General features: G+C 40.5%; 1 long non-coding RNA gene across 6 annotated transcripts in view; it reads right to left on the bottom strand.

The window, feature by feature from the left end:
- The window catches only part of LOC147181191 (uncharacterized), a 60,770-nt gene that overhangs the window by 36,468 nt on the left and 6,527 nt on the right, over positions 1-17,775 (bottom strand). For 5 of the 6 annotated variants that reach the window (XR_015096686.1, XR_015096689.1, XR_015096688.1 and 2 more), the window contains exon 3: positions 10,517-10,636. This is a non-coding gene — a long non-coding RNA (uncharacterized LOC147181191). Of the gene's footprint in view, positions 1-941; positions 2,140-10,516; positions 10,637-17,775 lie in introns of those variants that run through there. The other variant, XR_015096690.1, reaches the window with a different exon arrangement.

Raw genomic sequence — 17,775 nt, 5'->3', positions numbered from 1 at the left:
CTCATCCTAATCTGAAACATAAAAGACAAAAGAAGTATATGTCCAACACTATAAAACTAATAAATACAGGCAAGCCACGTTAATGTTACAGTTGAGTTTACCGATAGAAAGTAAAAAATTAAGCCTCATGCTGGTTATGCTTTTGAATCCATTGAAATTACGTATGCGATTGGGAATGTTAGTGCAAAGTGGCTAATGTTGTTACTGAGCAAGATTGACTTGATTTATGACTTGCTTAACCCACGTCCTGACTTGATTTCTGCCACAGTAACTTGGGACTTTGCTTATAATTTGCACATACTGTATGTGACTTATTCCCATTTCTGGCCAATAGCCCCTTTCAGATAGGCCTTATTTTGTGTAAGATAGCCTACTGATGCTGAATGAGGAGTTAAAATCGACCCACAAATTTTCCGGTTCCCAAAATGGTATCAGAGGTACAAGTCTGTATGGCACGGCACTGTCCTGTTTCAGTGAGTTATGTCTAAAAGACGTGAAGCCAGAGTGACACTGGCTGGGTAAAAACAAGTGGAACATTTGCTTTTTATGTGTTTTAGAATGAAATTAGGGATGAGGTTTAGGTCCCAACGGGGGAGAAATAAGTCACTTAACTGTCTTGACGCATGGATGGAAACAGGAGTGGAGACGATTTGAAACAGACTCCATAAATAGTGATGTCATCTGATTTCCTCATTTGTGCATAAGCAAACATCCTTTCCATTTCCTTTCAAATGGAACTGAGGATGCTATTGGTAGCTATTAAGGGATTACTGAACATCAATTTTGATTAAATTCAAGTTTCTCAAAAGCACGGTTGACCTGGATATATATATATATATATATATATATATTTATTTTTTATCATATAATGCGTGTCATTTAGATTGTTATTATTAAATGGCTATGGGCGTACCCCCCCCCCCCCCCCCCCAAGAGCAGCTTATCAGCAATTTGCAAGTGAGGGAGAGCGTGTGTGTGATAAGAGTGGTAATTAGAAACGCAGGGGCCGCCGCTGTGGTTTCAGGAGCACAGGAAGCTTGAGGCTGGAAGGTGAACGTGTAAGAATTTACCGCTTCTTCTTCCTGGTCAGCCTGGGGCCTTGGGCCCCTAGCCTGAGGCCCACACAAGGTGTGGGAGGCTTGGAGAAAACAGGCCGGACGGCAATGGTACTAGGTGAGAATACAAATCAAGCAGGAAGACAGTTGGGAGGAGGTACATTTCAACTTTTCGTTTTTCCCTTGAAATGTATGTTTTTTTAAGAGGGAGAAAATGTAAATGAGGGAATACTGCAACCATCGCATCCTTTTCCCACAGGAGTATTGTAGCTCCCTTTTGGCCAGAATAACTTTGATTTAGTGTGCTTAATAAACATGATGTAGCGCTTCCAGTGATTGCTCGGACAGGCGCAGCGTCACATTCCCTCACGTTAGCGTGTAGCGCTGAGAACGAAGCAGGAAACGCGCATGTTTCATTTCAGAGGGCCTCAATTACTTCAGCAGAGGACACTTTTTATTTATTTAGACAAACCCCAAGCTACGATTCTGTCACATGCATTCCTGCAATACGGCGGTGCCTTAGACTTAATTAGAATAAGTTATAAATCATAGTGATAAATGTGAATTATGTTTTTAGTAGGATTGGGAATTTATGATGTAGCTATTTACATAAAAAAAAAATCGGGATTGGCAAGTACCGACACCAGGTATCCGTACCGGGTTGATACCAGGACTTATTTCAAGGAATTGGTTTTCATAACTTGTGTCCGTTTCGTGACCAGGAACTAGAAATGAGAAGAATAGAGCATTTACATTAATGTATGCAATTTTAAGGAAAATGCTGTATTGGCATATGTATGTCTTTCTTTAAAATGATCTGTCATTGATTTTGGGGGAAATGTTATGTATCAGGAGTACTAGTGGTATCGGTACTCAGTATTGGTATCTGTGACTACGCAACAAGTACTGGTATTGGTCTGAAAACAAGTGATATTGAACATCCCTATAAAAATGTGTTAGAAAATGCATTTAATCACACTTACCCGCATTTTATTTTATTTCTTTCATTGTAGAATATAGAAATGGTTCTTAAACTGCTGGTGTGTTTACTTTTGGCCAAGGATATTTGAGGGTTTCCAGTGTTCTGGAATATAGAAGCAAATATGCTCAAGTTTAGGAAAAATAAATTGTTTAATATATTGATATCACGAATAGTGTCAGTTTGAAATAACATTTCCATAAATGCACTTTGTGGGGGGAAAAGGAAATAAATTAAATGCACTAATATGCTTGCGTATGTAGTAGTCTGATGGATAATTGATATTTTTTTTATTGAATTTTATTTAAGTAAACATTTGTTTGTCAATCAGAATCTGAATTTCAATCAATAATTATATCTTTAAAAAAAATGTGCTATTAAACTGGGACTAATTAATTACAAAGTGTCTAATAATTACATTATTTTTTTTAATAATCAAAACCTACCGCAAATTTTTAGTGAAACTAGTTAGCTGGAGTGTATACTAATCTTCCGACATGATGTACAACATGCTTGCACAGGGAAGTGTCACCAGTTAAAATACAATTTATTTACTTCGACAGTCCACAGAAAAGGCAAACCGACACAACTAGATGGATTTATGACACGTCTGTCAGCTATTCCCCGGCCTGAAATAGTCTAGCAGCGCACAGCCGGCTGCAGAGAGGCCTGCACGCGGCCGTCCACAGCTGGCTCTTATTACGCGCCCATACAGTAGCCATTCTTTTTCACTTACCCCCTCTCTGTTTTGTGATGCTTATTAGAAATGTAACATACTGGCCTGGGAGTTTGTTACAGATTTATGTGACACAGGTGCTCCCTTAAAAAAAAAAAAAATATATATATATATATATATATAGTATTGTGGTGTTGCTGAATGCACAAATGACAATAGATATGTGTGCAATACTATGATTGCATCACTATTTTTTGTTAGGATTTCACAAAAGTTCAATTTTGATGAGGCTTTCTTTCTTTTTTTCTCTTTCTCTCTTTCTTTTTTCTCTTTCTTTCCTTTTTTCTCTTTCTTTCTTTTTTATATTTGCTCCTTTCTTTCTTTTCTCTTTCTTTCTTTCTCTTTTTTTCTTTATTTCCTCTTACTTTCTTTCTTCCTTTCCTCACTCTTTTTTCTTTCTTTCTGTTTTTACTCTTTCTTTGTTTTCTTTTTCTCTTTCTTTCTTTCAAGACAAATTTTAAACCGCCATTTTGACTTTTAATGAAAATGTTCATATATCATATATCATAATTTGTGAATGAAGGATGAATGAATCTTCTATATTTCTTATTGATATATATTGATATATATATATATATATATATATAACTAATTATATATAGTATATAATACATTTAGTTGTATTCTAATTAAGGATATCCTCGTTGAGAAGTATGACGCGCTAATTAAGGCCCGACGGGAGCGTGCAAGCCATGCGACTATTGGGATTGCCTACGCATGTTTTCAATAAAAACATGAAGAACACACGTGTGGTTTTCAATTTTCAGTTTTAGAAACGTTTTGTAGCAAAAGTAAATATTTTTCACGGAGAAGCAGAAGAAAAAGCAGCAATCATTCCTGCAGTGAACTCAAGGTGCATTCAATGGACAGGCACACAGTAGGAAATCACAGTTATGCATCGAAAAAGCTCAGACGACTGACAGAGCAACAGACACAACTTGTGACGCATTTTTGACACTTCTCTTAAAAATAAGTGGAGTGTGAATTATTTTGTTCCCAGTTTGTAGTATTTGATTACACATTTGACTAATTGGGACAGGAATGGAGAAGAGCAGAGACATGCACGCACACTCAAGCAACGTTACATTGAGTCATTGGAGGGCCACTGTATTGCCAATATTTAAAATGGATGACATCAAATGCAGTCAAATACAGTACTTCAAGAATATGGCATGCAATGTGAAAGCACATACAGTATAAACATAATTATATACAGTATGTACATAAATTAACATGTATACATCCTAATATTTTGAATTAATAAAAAATTTAAATAATTTTAAGTTCTTTTGTCAGTTTGAATTTTGCTGCTTTTGCTGATGTTTCAGTACCGGTATCGAGGTATTTTATGCACGTTTAGTATCGAAGTCAAAATGTTGGTATCGTGACAACACTAGTCTGGACCGGCATCCATGGACAGCAATTCAGCTCCAGCCGCAAACAGGCCGGCCAATCAAATTTGTCTATTTGCGTGACGTCGTCTTCGTGAGCAACGTCACTTTTCATTATTTTTCCCGCAACAACGACATAAGTCATTCACTACTGTCTCTTTTCGGCTGGATGCTGGATTTTTACTCCGTTTCCGCAGAAGAAGAAAAAAAGAGACTTCAATGAGTCGCTTTTCTGACGTCACGTCCGCTCTTTGCTCATTGGTTCATTCTAATGTCTGTTAGCTCAGGTTTACCCCGCCTCAGAAATGCGACTGATAGGACGGTTGACCAGAACCACTTTCCGACAGAGCCGCGAGCGAGTCTGGATTTCCAGGCTAGCCTTTATTGGCTATGAAACAGGTTTTGTTTTCAGTCAATCAATCAATCAATCTTTATTTTTATAGCATTCTTCATTACAAAAAAATGCAACTCAAAGTGCTTTACATGATTTAAAAACAAATCCCCTCACTCACATGCAATACTGGCCCACACAGATTTAAAAAAAACAAAAACAAAACGACTTGTTTGAGGCTGTATGTGTAATGGAGAGAGTGTGCGCCAACTCTGTGGGACTGTTGAAAGGGTGCGTGACTTCAAAGCTTTGGAAAACACTCATCCATACGAATGAAAAATCTGCTTGTATGGCAGATTTTCTGAAGTGATTTTTCTATATCTTTATGTGAAATATATATATATATATATATATTTTTTTTTTTTTTTTTAACGTCATATTGTAGCTAGTGTACCAACAAAGAGTTCCTTTGTAACATTAGTACTCAAGTGAATGAACGGGCAACAGTTGTGGAGAAATTTTATTTTGAGAAGAGTGCCGTGCGAGTGCACTGAAAGGATTGTCTGTAGCTGAGTGGATTCCCACAACTGGTTCTTGATGGACTCCGACTGGTACCTGGAGAGTCTGCTGCTCGTCTGTCAGCACCAGACGAGCGTGCGCCTCCAGTCTGCCAACATGCTGGTGGTGGATCACGCTCACCGTGGGCATAAGGGGGTCCTGAAATTGCTCCTGACTGATTCCTGGCTCACACAGTCAAGAAATTGAAATGATTCTCGCCAGCAGAGGTGACGGGTTCATGGACGGACCTTTCAGTCGTAAGCTTCTCTTCAGGTTTCACGGGCGTCCCGCCTCGTGCCCGTCTCCATACTCTCCAGTTACGTGGCAGCACACCTCCTGGTTGTTATCCCCTCAGCCTCCATCTCCAATGCCTTTCATGTGGCCTTGGCTCCGTGTTCCTCCTGCGGCTCGGGATGATCCGTGAGCAGCGGTCTCAGCTCTAGCCCTGAGTGATTGATGGCGGGGTCGCCCTCGCCTCTCGCCCTTGGCGACCAACCCCCGGCTCGGCGGACAGCATAGCGTTTCATGAGCTCATCCGCGTGGCGCCCAGGAGCTGCACCTCCAACACAAGGCACCGCCCGTCTCATCCCACACGACTCCCTGGGGTCCTCAAAGCATGTGTGACCTCCCTTTAACCAGCCATCTGCAACATGCGCCTCCGTCTCATCTGCATCGCTATTGTCTCCCAAACATTCTGTAGCTTATGCGTGTGCGACGTTGTTATCTGTTTGCAGTATCACATAATCTATAGCTAGGCCAGGGGTCTTTAGTTCAGTTCTTACAGCAGCAGCATAAACCAAGTTTGTACTTTGGTTGGAACCAATCACAGCACAGCACAGAAGTTGAACACAAAAGTAATTATAGTTAAACGATGTGACACGTACATTCCTCTTTCCAAAACCCAAACACAGATAAATACATGTTCTGGATAAAACGTTGTGGTTTTTCACATAGTTGGTTAAATTTGTTAGAAATCAGCAGACACCTTTATCTGCTCCAAGGTTAGCAAGGCACTTAAAATAAATTCATGCCCGTTGTTAGCTCAGAAGCTAAAATGCTATACTTTTAACATGAGGAATAATTACTATCTGTGGCGCAAAACTAACATAGTTAAGCCCTGGTTGGCTATGGAAAGGCAACAAAAGAATTCCATTCCTACATCCTAAAGTTTAGTCGTCCGCATAGTTGGCTAAAGTCATCAAAAATCAACAGACGCCTTTGTTTGCTCCAAGGTAAACATTTTACTGGTATTGGTTTAGTAGAATAATGTTATACTGTTGTTAGCTCTGTAACAAAAATGCTAAGCTAATAAAAATCAGGCCTAATTAGTATATGTGGTGCTAAGCAAGCAAGGCTAGCCCAGTTGGCTATGGAAAGCTTCTTGGACATAGAAACATAAACTCAGGTATGGCAGGTCCTGTTTAAAGGTCCTCATGTTACTATGGAGTTCCGTTCCCACGACAGCGACATAAACTGAATTACGTTCAGGGAAAATGTGCCATAGTGTGTTATTAACCTACACAAGTGTGTCTCGACCACTGTGCCGTGGCACACTAGTGTGCCGTGAGATACTGTCTGGTGTGCCATGGTAAATGATCCAATTCCACCAAATTGGTAACAACAAATCCGGAAATAGTGTGTAGTTTTCGAGTAACTGAAGAAAATCCAGCGAAATCACACTTACACGCAACTTTGTCCAAACACTGCAACTTTGCCGCAACAAATACATTTATAAGATGCACTTCAGTTTTGGGTTATTTCACTGGAAATGGCTTCGTGGGCGGTAAACGACAGCCCTCACATCGAAACTGAACTCACGAAGAAGAAAGCTACACGTCACATCCTGTTTTAGGCCCCGTTCACCCGAATGTTTGCCAGTTTCAATGTATCCTCACAAGTTTCTTACCGTTTAAGCCGTTCGTCCAAATGACGGCGCAGTTTCAGAGCTTGAAACCGATCACTTTTGAAACCGGGCTCCAGAGTGGAACGATTTATGCAGGTTACTCCCTCCAGTGATGACCTAATGGTCGCCGCTCGATGACGACGCATTGTCACAGATTGATGACGCATGCGCCAATTCTCGCGTGACTGCGCACAAACCGTCAGTCTGTCAATGGCGGATAGCCGTGTCGTAGTCGTTTTGCGCAGCCTCTTTAGCTTGCTTATGCTTTTACAGCAAAATATTTTGCTTCTTTATTCCCACGTTCAACAAGCGGTGTTGTACTTGAATCACCCGCCATTGTCACTTCTCCTGTATTCGTCTTTTTCATGTTGTTTTGATACATGCAAAACCATGTTTATTCTGTAGATTGCAATAAAAAAAAAATCCATCTTCTTCGCTGATTCTTCTCTAAGCTTTCCGTTAACTCCCTGTGGTTGCGCTACAGCCCCACCCCAGACTTGGCATATACATTACAGCCGTTAAACGTCCTCGGTGTCTTCTTTTAGACACACGCAAGTCTTGAAATGCTTTTGTGTACGAGATTTGTTTGACGAACAAAGCCGGCTTTGCTTACGTCTGGATGGGGCCTTAGACATTAGCGAACATAGATATTTATGCTAGTATGTTGACATTGACAGCAGAGAAAATGTGAAGCGTTTACCACCTAAAAACTACGACCCTCTTGAGGAAAAACGGTTTGGAAAATGGATGGATGGAATCACAGCAAATTAAACGACCGTGCAAACCAATATTCTGACATTCTGCACGAAAGCGGTGGTGAATTATAAAGTCGTCCTTCAACAAGTGTTTTACAAGTGACACGTGAAAAATGGCGATGGAGTCTAGGTCTGTCGGGAGCACCGAACAAATTAAGGTAAGAAATGGTGTGCATTTGTAGGTGAAATTGTGAATGATGCATGTTAAGCATAGAGTTTGGCAGTTTTCTGACGTAAATCAATCATTAAACATGTCTAAAAATGTGTAGAATTATAAAATGAAGATATATCACAATACTCTCTTAATTGAAAGTGTACAAAAGTATATTTTTCAGAAAGATCAAGTGGAAGCTGATGATTTTGAGGAGGAAATGGAATAGTAGTTATGGCAATGATTTTGGCCATGATAGAATGAAGCACTGCATATTTCTTAGCATTGGCAATATATTTTATGTAGTTTGATTATAATGTGCATAATGCACATGTAATAATGTTTGCACTTTTGATTTTAAGAAATTATTTGCGCTTTTCCAACTTATGTGAAGTTGTTGTTCAATGATACAATAGATATAATGTAAATGTTAAAAAATAAAACACTATAGCCATTTTAGTTGTTTTTTCCAAACAGTTTTTTATGGGTGGCGTGCCTCGAGATTTTAAGTTAACCTAAATATTTATACGAAAAACACTTCTATGCCATAAATATACAACAATCCAATGAAAAGAAACCGAGAGCTCAATGTGTCGTACATTTTAGCTTTGTAAATCCAAATCTGACAACAATGAAGGACTTTCAGCATTTTGTGTATTTTTTCTTGGTTGACAAAGAGCAAGCAAAGGCGCTTTTTGCACTTTTGGCAATTGCCAGATTGTCCACCAATCAACATCTACCTTTTAAGTGCTTGTCCGATGTTCTTCCTACCATAGCCAAAGGATGCCAAAAACTGCTAGAGGGCACATTTATTATTAAAAATTTTAAATAAAAAAAGAACAATGGACCAAAACTGGACTGATTTCTGCAAATCAAGATACACATCTGTAAAACAAATGATAAATACATCAAATGATTTTCAAACAAATGGGAGTCTCTCAGAATGACTTGATCTATTATTTCTGTTCCATGTGTTTCATTTAACAGGTTAGTGCTGGCGGGGCAGGAGTTGTGCATCATATTGTAATTCTTTAAACAGCAAACTGATCGACGGGGAATCAACAGCATCTTTGCGACTTGCAGCAAAGTTGTGCTCCCAATTTTTCCTCAAGTATGTCAGCTTTAAAAAGCAATTGAAGACAATTGACAAAATCCTTCTAACTTCAGTAGGCTCATCTTTAGTGGAAACAGTTATAACATGTCCCTGTGAAGGTGTAGAGAAGTTGTGACAGACCATGTGAAAGGTTTTCTAAAATAATTATTCATGTAAATAACAGAAAAATCTATCATTCTGTTGTAGCCATTTTGATGTACCATACTAAAACATTAGAAGCTTAACTTTAAATAGTAAATTGACTGCTTTTTATACAGCGCTTTAACTATACCATATGGTGGAGTAAGCCCTTTATGCAGAGCGCAGTTCGAGGCGTGCCACCACGTCGGGTAGACCTAAACATTTGATATTTGACCACACGGATTTTCAACCTCGAAGCACCTTCTTTCTTTCTTTGTTGTTAACCTTAACCCTACCACATTACGATTACAGTGTTGTTTGAACACTTTATTGAACAACGAAAATTAAAAACTGACCGAAAATCAAATGCTAACCACAACCGTCCAGGGATGCTGTAGTACTATGCCTCTTCCTCAAACTGTTTAGTTAGCTCCGCCCCACCTAACTGAGGGTTGAGTGTTTGTAATTTTCAATGATCCATAATGTGGTCAATTGCTGCCATGCTGGGCACTGCCAGGTCCACTAGGAGCATATCAGGGTTCAGCGTCTTGCTCAAGGACACTGGGACATGATCACGAGGAGTGACGATCGAACCCAAAACATCATAGATGGGAGACAATCACTCTACCGCTGAGCCATGCCACCACTACAGTGACCCATGTTTTAATAATGAATACTTAGGACAGCATCAGGGGTTTTCCTGCTCCCATCACAACATTAAGAAGGATGAAGTTCATGAAAGTCACAGTGTTGTTTCTTCCAAGATTTCAGACTAAAACTGTACTAATTGGTGGTCCACAGTTTATGTCCTGAGATTTCAAGGATAATATGATCAGCACACAAGAAACTAGTTTGTGTAGCATCTTAACAATACGTGGCCACACGGCATAAAAAGACACTTAGTAAATGCTGCATTTGCATAAATGTTAAATGTTTCTTATAAAAATATAGACCCCGTACTTGTTTTAGTACCATAACACAAAGCTAACATGTAGGCTGTCTTTTTATATATATATGTATATATATATATGTATATATGTACACGTCTAATAAACCAAAGGTGACAAACATCCAAGTGCAGGACAGAGCTGTCAATTGATCCGTTTGCATCTCTGCATCAAATGTTTGGACCTTGTATTAAAACTCGAACCTTATTCATCATTCTTCTTGACTTGCATTTATAGTGCTTGGTGATTTACGACATGACGCTACTTCCTTCTGATTACAACTTGACCTCTTTCCAGGCTAGATTGGGGAACTCACTTTATCAGTTTAAGGCCTTCCTCTCAAGCAGATAAAACTCTTCACGCGGTTGACACCAGTGTAATCCTGTTGCCAAGCCCTCTCAAAGCTAACCAAAACACAGCGTGAGAGCAGTTCATACCCTACCAGTGACCCCGTGCCCTCTCATCCCGCCGCCTACCTCGCCTCAGGACGCCAGGACAGCTCCGTCCTCCGCTGCATGTGAGACATTCCAAGTGGCAAAGGAATCTGGTTGAGGGGGGCAGCAGTGATCACCTAATCTCTGCGAGGCGGACAGCACCTGTCAGTGAAAAAAAATCCACATCAGTAGCAGCCCTGTGTGGACTTGAAACATGGTCTTCTGTATCAGATGATGCAGACTTAACGGCATTCATCGTTTTACACACCGTGAATGATGGTTGTCCATAAAACTTAAGACGCACTGTCATAGCAGCGTTCTGAATTGGAAATTATGTGGAACCTCTGCAGTTGAATGCCAACAAGGTTTGTTTTGAGTTTTTACAGGGGTTAACTTCTTTTTACACTGTCACAAGTAATAATGTTCAAAATTGAGTGTGTGAGGTGCGTCAGTTTCGAACAGGACGCAGTCACCGTACGTGTTTAAGTGAAGAAGTACTTTTCATACAAATATTTCCCCTTTGAAAATGGAGTTTTACTTGTTTTATGTTTTAACAATACATTAAAATGTTTACAATCGTCTCAAAGTTAAGTAAAGTAAAATCAAGAATTGTGATGGAAACCTGATCATTTCTAATGGGAAATGTGATGGGAACTAATTAATTAATTAATTCATATTAAACATTCATCATTAAATATTTACAGGTTTTACTTTCCATTCTTTGACAGTTAGGTTAATGTTAAAATGCTACTAAAGAACATAATTAACTGCCCAGTAAAAAAAAAAAAAAAAAAAAGGTTTAGTAGTCGTAAGTTATACCCTGGAACTGTTTATTTCTAATATTCAGTTGCCTGTTTTTACACTTCAGCGACAATAATGTTCAAAATTTAGCATGTGTGAGGCAAATCTGTGGCGCAAATCCCATTCGTTATTCCATCATTAAAATAAAAAAATGACTTTATTGTATTCTATTTTATTATTAACAGTGACTACGATTACATGCAGTCAATAACCCAAATATTCAGTGTTGCCAACTTGGTGACTTTCTTGCTAAATCTGGTGACTTTCTAAAGCCTCTTGGCAACTTTTAGCGACTAGCGACAAATCTAGAGACTAAAGAAATGTTTCTGGTGTTCTTTTGGGTGTTATTTTACTCACTTTATACCTCTCCCACGATGTCTCTCTTACAGCATCCATTACTATTACATGCAAATTGCCAATTATGTAAATTAGGCAATGACGTCATTTAGCGACGTCTAGCGACATTTAGGACACCCAATAGCTACTTTCCTTACTTATGGAAATATTCAAAACACGCAAAAACACAAAATATTTGGTCATGTAAACATGATCGGGTTTGCCACACTGAATGTAACGTTGGTTCGTGCTTTGCACATGCTCTATTCGCAAGGAATCTTGTTCTTTTGAGTAACTACTTGTATGCCTGGCGGCCATTTTACGTTGCCAGTCGTTAAAGTCAACATTGATGCATTGTCACATTATCTGTTTCTACAGCGAAAATGTCACTGTGTGTCTATAAACATACATGCGTTTATATAAGTCTGAGCGTCTGGCGTGCAACAAACAAACATGGCGACGTAGCACAGAACCACACATTTGGGAGTGAGGAGGAAACAGTCTATAGGGTGAGTGACATGAAAATAATATCCTTTATTGACCATAGAAAGTTAAAAGTGGAAATGACGTTTTGCGTAATGAAGTTGTCTGAAGTAACTCTGCTCATGCATGTAAACAGGGTATCCCAAATGTTTCAGAAACCAGAATTTTGACGTTTAACCCAAATAATGCCTGCAAGTAAGCATTGTCGCCTGCAAGTAAGCATTGTCGCCTGCAAGTAAGCATTGTCGCCTGCAAGTAAGCATTGTCGCCTGCAAGTAAGCATTGTCACAGGTTAACCTTCTTTTTGCACTTGTCTGATATTTATTTGTTGTTTTTCCACTTTACAGTGGTTCCTTCCCATTACACTTTTATGACAGTTGAAGAATGTTAAAATGTGAATTAAAACATTACCTGCACAGGTAGTAAAAGTTTCCTAATGCTGACACCTTATTCATTTTGACCTCTGTGCAATTGCTGCAAACCCCAAACGAACCAGAACAAACTGTGTTCAACCTTAGAGGTTCCATTGTGTTAAAAAACAGCTCGCAATTCCACAAATGTTTTATAATTGAAGAGACCTGGGTGGATGATTTCTTACAAAGCGTCATTGCCCTGTCCGTTCTCATGCTAGAGAAATACCAGAGTTTCCTGGAAACACTGGCGAGATGACCCAACCGCTGCGAGCGCACAGCATAGCGAGCCATCTGACCCAAATGAAACTCGATCGTTCGTGTTAGAATAGGGCTCCAATGAAAAGACACGCGGTCCATGATTCCTGCCTGACAACCAATCACATATCTCATTCAGCTGTTCATGAGGCGGCCATGTGTGCACGGGAAGGGCCGAGGAGAGGACCATCAATCAGCCGGGAGGACCCTACAGTTGCCGGCCGTGTCTGCGCCAGTCCACGACGTCGGGATGTTTGCCAGAGAGGCTTTTGGGAGCTTGTCTTTAGACATGTTGGTGTTATTATTGTGTTCGCGATGCGTCTCGTCATGATGAATCGCTCGCTTGCCGCTAAACTACAGTACGTCTCAAAATGTCATCCATCATACTCTGTTAAATGGATCACTTCTAAACACCACAGCAAGCCTCAGCAACGGGAAAAGCAGAAAAGGTGAAAAAGCAATTTTATTTTATTTTTGCTTTGTGACAAAAGTGGACTGGATTTCTCTGGGATTGTGGCCAAAGGAGGTCCAGTTTTTCCTCTGGCGCAAGGTCGTTTAAACTAAACCAACCATTCCTTTTAAATCCCGTATGGCATTGGCCGCAGCCTAATGTCTGACAGAAGGAACGTTGCTTTGCATGTAGCCTGATTATTATCTACTACACAAATTGCAAGCAGCTGGTGTGTTCACGGCTGACGGTCCCATAGTTTACGTCTTGAAACTTGGAATGTGGACAATTACCACTTTCACTTTCTCACAAAGACCCCTAATGCAGTTTACATAAACGAGTCGCCTGAAAATCTGACTTCAGAGTGCGTCCCGAGCCGCCGGCAAAGAATTTGCTTTAGCGCTCCTGTTACACGCCTAGCAAGAGGTGAGACAATCCATCAAGGATGGTACCGTCGTTGTTTTACCGTGACTCCTCAGCTGCCTGGCTGTTCTCTCTGCCTCTCTTGTGATTTAGAGGTCACCGAAAGAGGAAACCGCAGAGAGGTTAGCCAGCAAACAGTTGGACTCCCCAAAAATTTAGGGAGTTTTTGCTGCCCATCATAATCTGATTTGTCACAGTGTAAATTATGTTCCGTGTGAGTTATGCTGTGTCTCGGCAAAACAAGACCAAATGTGGTAGTGGAGTGGGGATACTATACAGTTTGTGCTTTGACTATAGGGAAAATGAACAGTCAATCAGTCAAGTGTTGTTTTTCTTAAGGCACACACATTGCCCAGTGCTACATATTATTGCCATACAGGGGCTCCCAGGTTTACTAATCTGCACTAACACAGCAATAAAGTCATAATTATAGTAAATATTTGTATAATAAACACTTTGCAGCCATACATGTAATACAAATTGAATAAAAAGTAGTATGTACTGTTAAGCATTAACGGAGCATGCCTTCGAAATGACGCTGTACAAATGAGTTCATGTGGAACCTCAAACTGTCACAGGTCAGAATCCATCCAATTATCCCCCCACCCCCCGTGTATTAATTTGGCAATGTTGTTTTCTGTTAGTTGTTGTTAAATACCTAACAATCGATCTTGAGGCCTGACTAGGGTGACCACTGACCAGACGTCCCGGTTTTTAACGGGACAGTCCCGAATTGACGGGACAGTCGCGTTTTGAACCTGGTGTCCCGAGTATCATCTCATTTCAGGCTAATTCAGAAGTACTCACGGTAGTTACAATGACGCGATAATCCTAATTCCACTGTGGTTCGCAGCACTGTATGTTTTTCTTTGCTGCCACTGGCACTGTTGTCTTTCTTCAGTGCATCGTCTCAACTACCGTAAAGTGAGCATTCAGCATTGCTCGGCTACCCGTTTTCAAGGTACGCTCGGCTTAGCTTGCTTTGGTTGGGTGTTCAAACTCCGAAAATGAGTTCAAACTCCGAGGCATGTTTTACTCTACTTTACTTTTTGGTTGAAGTCCGATTTGTACGAGTTCCGAGACCACTGTATATGCAACCCACTAGTCTAAATACGGTATTTGGGTTAATATTGCGTTAGTGGAATATGAGTTAAGCTGCTAAATCCAGCAATTTTTATCAATGTCAGAAGGCGGCCATTTTGCCACTTGCTGTCAACCGAAGATGACATCACAGTAACATCTCAGGTAACAACCAATCACAGCTCAGCTTCAGAAAACAGTTGACCTGTGATTGGTCGTTGCATGAGCGCTGAGTAACTGTGACATCGTCTTCAGTCGACAGCAAGTGGCAAAATGGCCACCCCCTGAGATGGATAAAAACGACTGGATTTTGCTTCATAACTCATATATCAAAAGTGCAATATTAATCAGAATGTCATGTTTAGACTAGTGAGGTCACATATAAAATATTAATGTCAATAAATGTTTAACGTTAACTTCCCCTTTAACGTTCTGAATAGTTCTGAATATTCTGAGCTCCTCGAAAGTGGCGAGGAAACAATAGCTGAAGGAAATCGATGTGCAGGACAAGAGATGTATTAGAACCTTATCACATACAAGACATTTTGAGCAATTCATGCTGAGTCATCAAATCCCCGCCTCCATGCTCCGGTTATACGCATTGACAATAAGCCTCAACAAATCTTTAAAGGACACTTAAAAATTGACAAAATGACCTTAAAATGGCTGACTAAATTGGCAAAGAGGACTGAAATACCAAAAATTCTGGAGGGCACTAATTATACAATTGTGGTTAAGCCTCTCACCCTTACTAAATTAAATGCATTAGAATTTTATTTTTAGAAAAATAACTTTTGACAAAAACACCTCAGGATCAGTATATTATTTTCTAGACATTCATTTATCAGGCCTATGGTGACTTTGCAAGGGGTGAATCGGGCTCAAATTAGGCTTAATGGTTGGCATCCATATACAGTGGGGCAAAAAAATATTTGGCTCGCTTATCATAGACTTCCAATTGGGTATTGGCTAAATACTTTATTACCCCACTGTACCATGGTTTAGCCTAAATTGTGGTGTAGGCTTTAGACAGCAAACTATTCAAGATTGATTCAAAAGCGCCTCTGCTGGATGTAGTCAGGTAGTGCACGCAATTTTGATTCCCCTTTTTACCCACGAAATTGAATCACCAATCAGCTCTAAACAATTGTCAGAAAATCTATTTTTAAGTAATGGAGTGAATGTTAGGATTAGAAGCTTATTTATGATAACCATAAAGAAGCTTCTAATCCTAACATTCACTCTTCTTGATGCACATTGGGAGGGCAACTTAATGAAAGGTGAAGAAAAGTATTTAAGGAGAGCTGAATGGGCCGAAAGGAGTCAAGTTGTCTTCTTGTCAAAAGCCGGTCAGCACCTCGCAAGTGGTCGAACAGTTTAACCTATAATTGCCACAATTAAAATAATACTCATTTTAACAAAGCAAAAATTGCTTCCACATGCGAAAGGAAAGAAAAACAAAAACACATGGCACAGTTTGGCCCGCAGAAGTTTGGCACCACAGCGCTGGCACGTCACACGTGAATGAAGCGAGCGTATGAATGAGCGATGACGGCTGGATTTTGGGATGCCACACTTTGGAGGATAAAAAAGGGGTGGTGTACCCCACACTGCATGCTGAGAAATACTCATCATAGAAACCTGACTGCTGATGAATCAACTTCAGAGTTATCGTGAACCAATGTGGAGCTTTTTTAACCTCTTGACTGGTTTTTAAAATGCGACAGACCCACACATGACAAGGGAAAAAAATGTGTGTGCTTACTGCTCTTAGTGTGTGATGTAAGAGACAACCAACGCAGCACAGTAGGCTACATACATTGCCATATATGTAACATAGTACCAAGACTGACCTGTGAGCGGCAGCGTTTGTCACAGGGAGATTTGACTTTTGGTCAAACAAAGAAGAAGAAAGAATGGTAGTAGTAGTAGTAGTAGTAGTCGGTGGCGTAAATATCGACGGCGCAGCCGGTGCGTCGCACCGCGGCCCAGAGACAGCGCAGGGGCCAATTACAGAAAGAAAGAAATAAAGAACAAAAACGGGGAAATAAACGGCCAGTTATTTTGTAAATACAATGTCGGAAATTAGCATTTAATCACTTGACTTCGGCATCTGTCAGTCACGATGAGTCTTGATGACGTGATGAGAGTTGAAAATAAAGTCAAAAGGCGGCTTCCCCGTGTCCCCGCCGTCTACACAGCCTCAGGAGAAGAATTTGATGCCAAATGCAAAAAGCTAACATCATTTGGCTCAGGCGCTCTGGATCATTCTCCAGATACAATACACAAGGAAACAGGTGTTTTTCTGACAAATGCTACTTTGGACTTATAGGAGCGTCGTAAATGACTTCGCTAATTGCGGCGCGCAGATGAGCTTCTAATGAGTGAGTATAACTACAAATTGTAAAAAGTGCTGTTGTGGCGGTGGATGGGGGGGAAAAAATTTTGCGCCGGGTCCTCAGCATGGTGTTACGCCACTGGTAGTAGTAATAGTAGTAGTAGTAGTAGTCAGTGACGTGCAGTGAGCTCTAGGTTTGGGTAGGCAGGCAGTCGCAAATTGAGACGCGCACACCAATTACAAATTTGTGTCGGTAGGGATACAAATTCTCAACTTCGTCCCGATTGTCAGTATGCGCGTACCCCTCTTAGGAGGATTCAGTTCATAGCTAAAAGGTCAAGAGAGGGAGTGGGAGACGAAACGGGACGTTAATACAATACAGTGCGTCGTATCCCACACGTGGACACAAGTGCTCTCTCAGGGCACGGCGTGACGTAGCAGACGGGGGAACTACAGTAAATATTGTACATTCCGGCCCGACACGGCGTGACCTCTTTTGTTTTTTTGCGTGGAAAATTGCAGGGGTTGACATCAAAGTCAAAAGTACACAGTCAAAATCAAAATGTCAACCGTGCGCCCAATAAAAATCACTGGAGCCCTCACTCCTGTGATGAGGAGAAACACGGGAGACTCCAAAGTCAACACAATTTTCTCCCTTTCCTCGAGACCACTCGCAGGTTTGCCCTTTTGCCGCGGCGAGTCTGAGGAGCGCTGTTAAACGAGA

This window comes from Leptonotus elevatus, chromosome 1 (genome assembly GCF_054856555.1).
Source record: "Leptonotus elevatus isolate MCC_2025b chromosome 1, RoL_Lele_1.0, whole genome shotgun sequence".
In the NCBI taxonomy this organism is placed as follows: Eukaryota; Metazoa; Chordata; class Actinopteri; order Syngnathiformes; family Syngnathidae; genus Leptonotus; species Leptonotus elevatus.
This window is presented reverse-complemented; position numbering and strand designations above follow the sequence as displayed.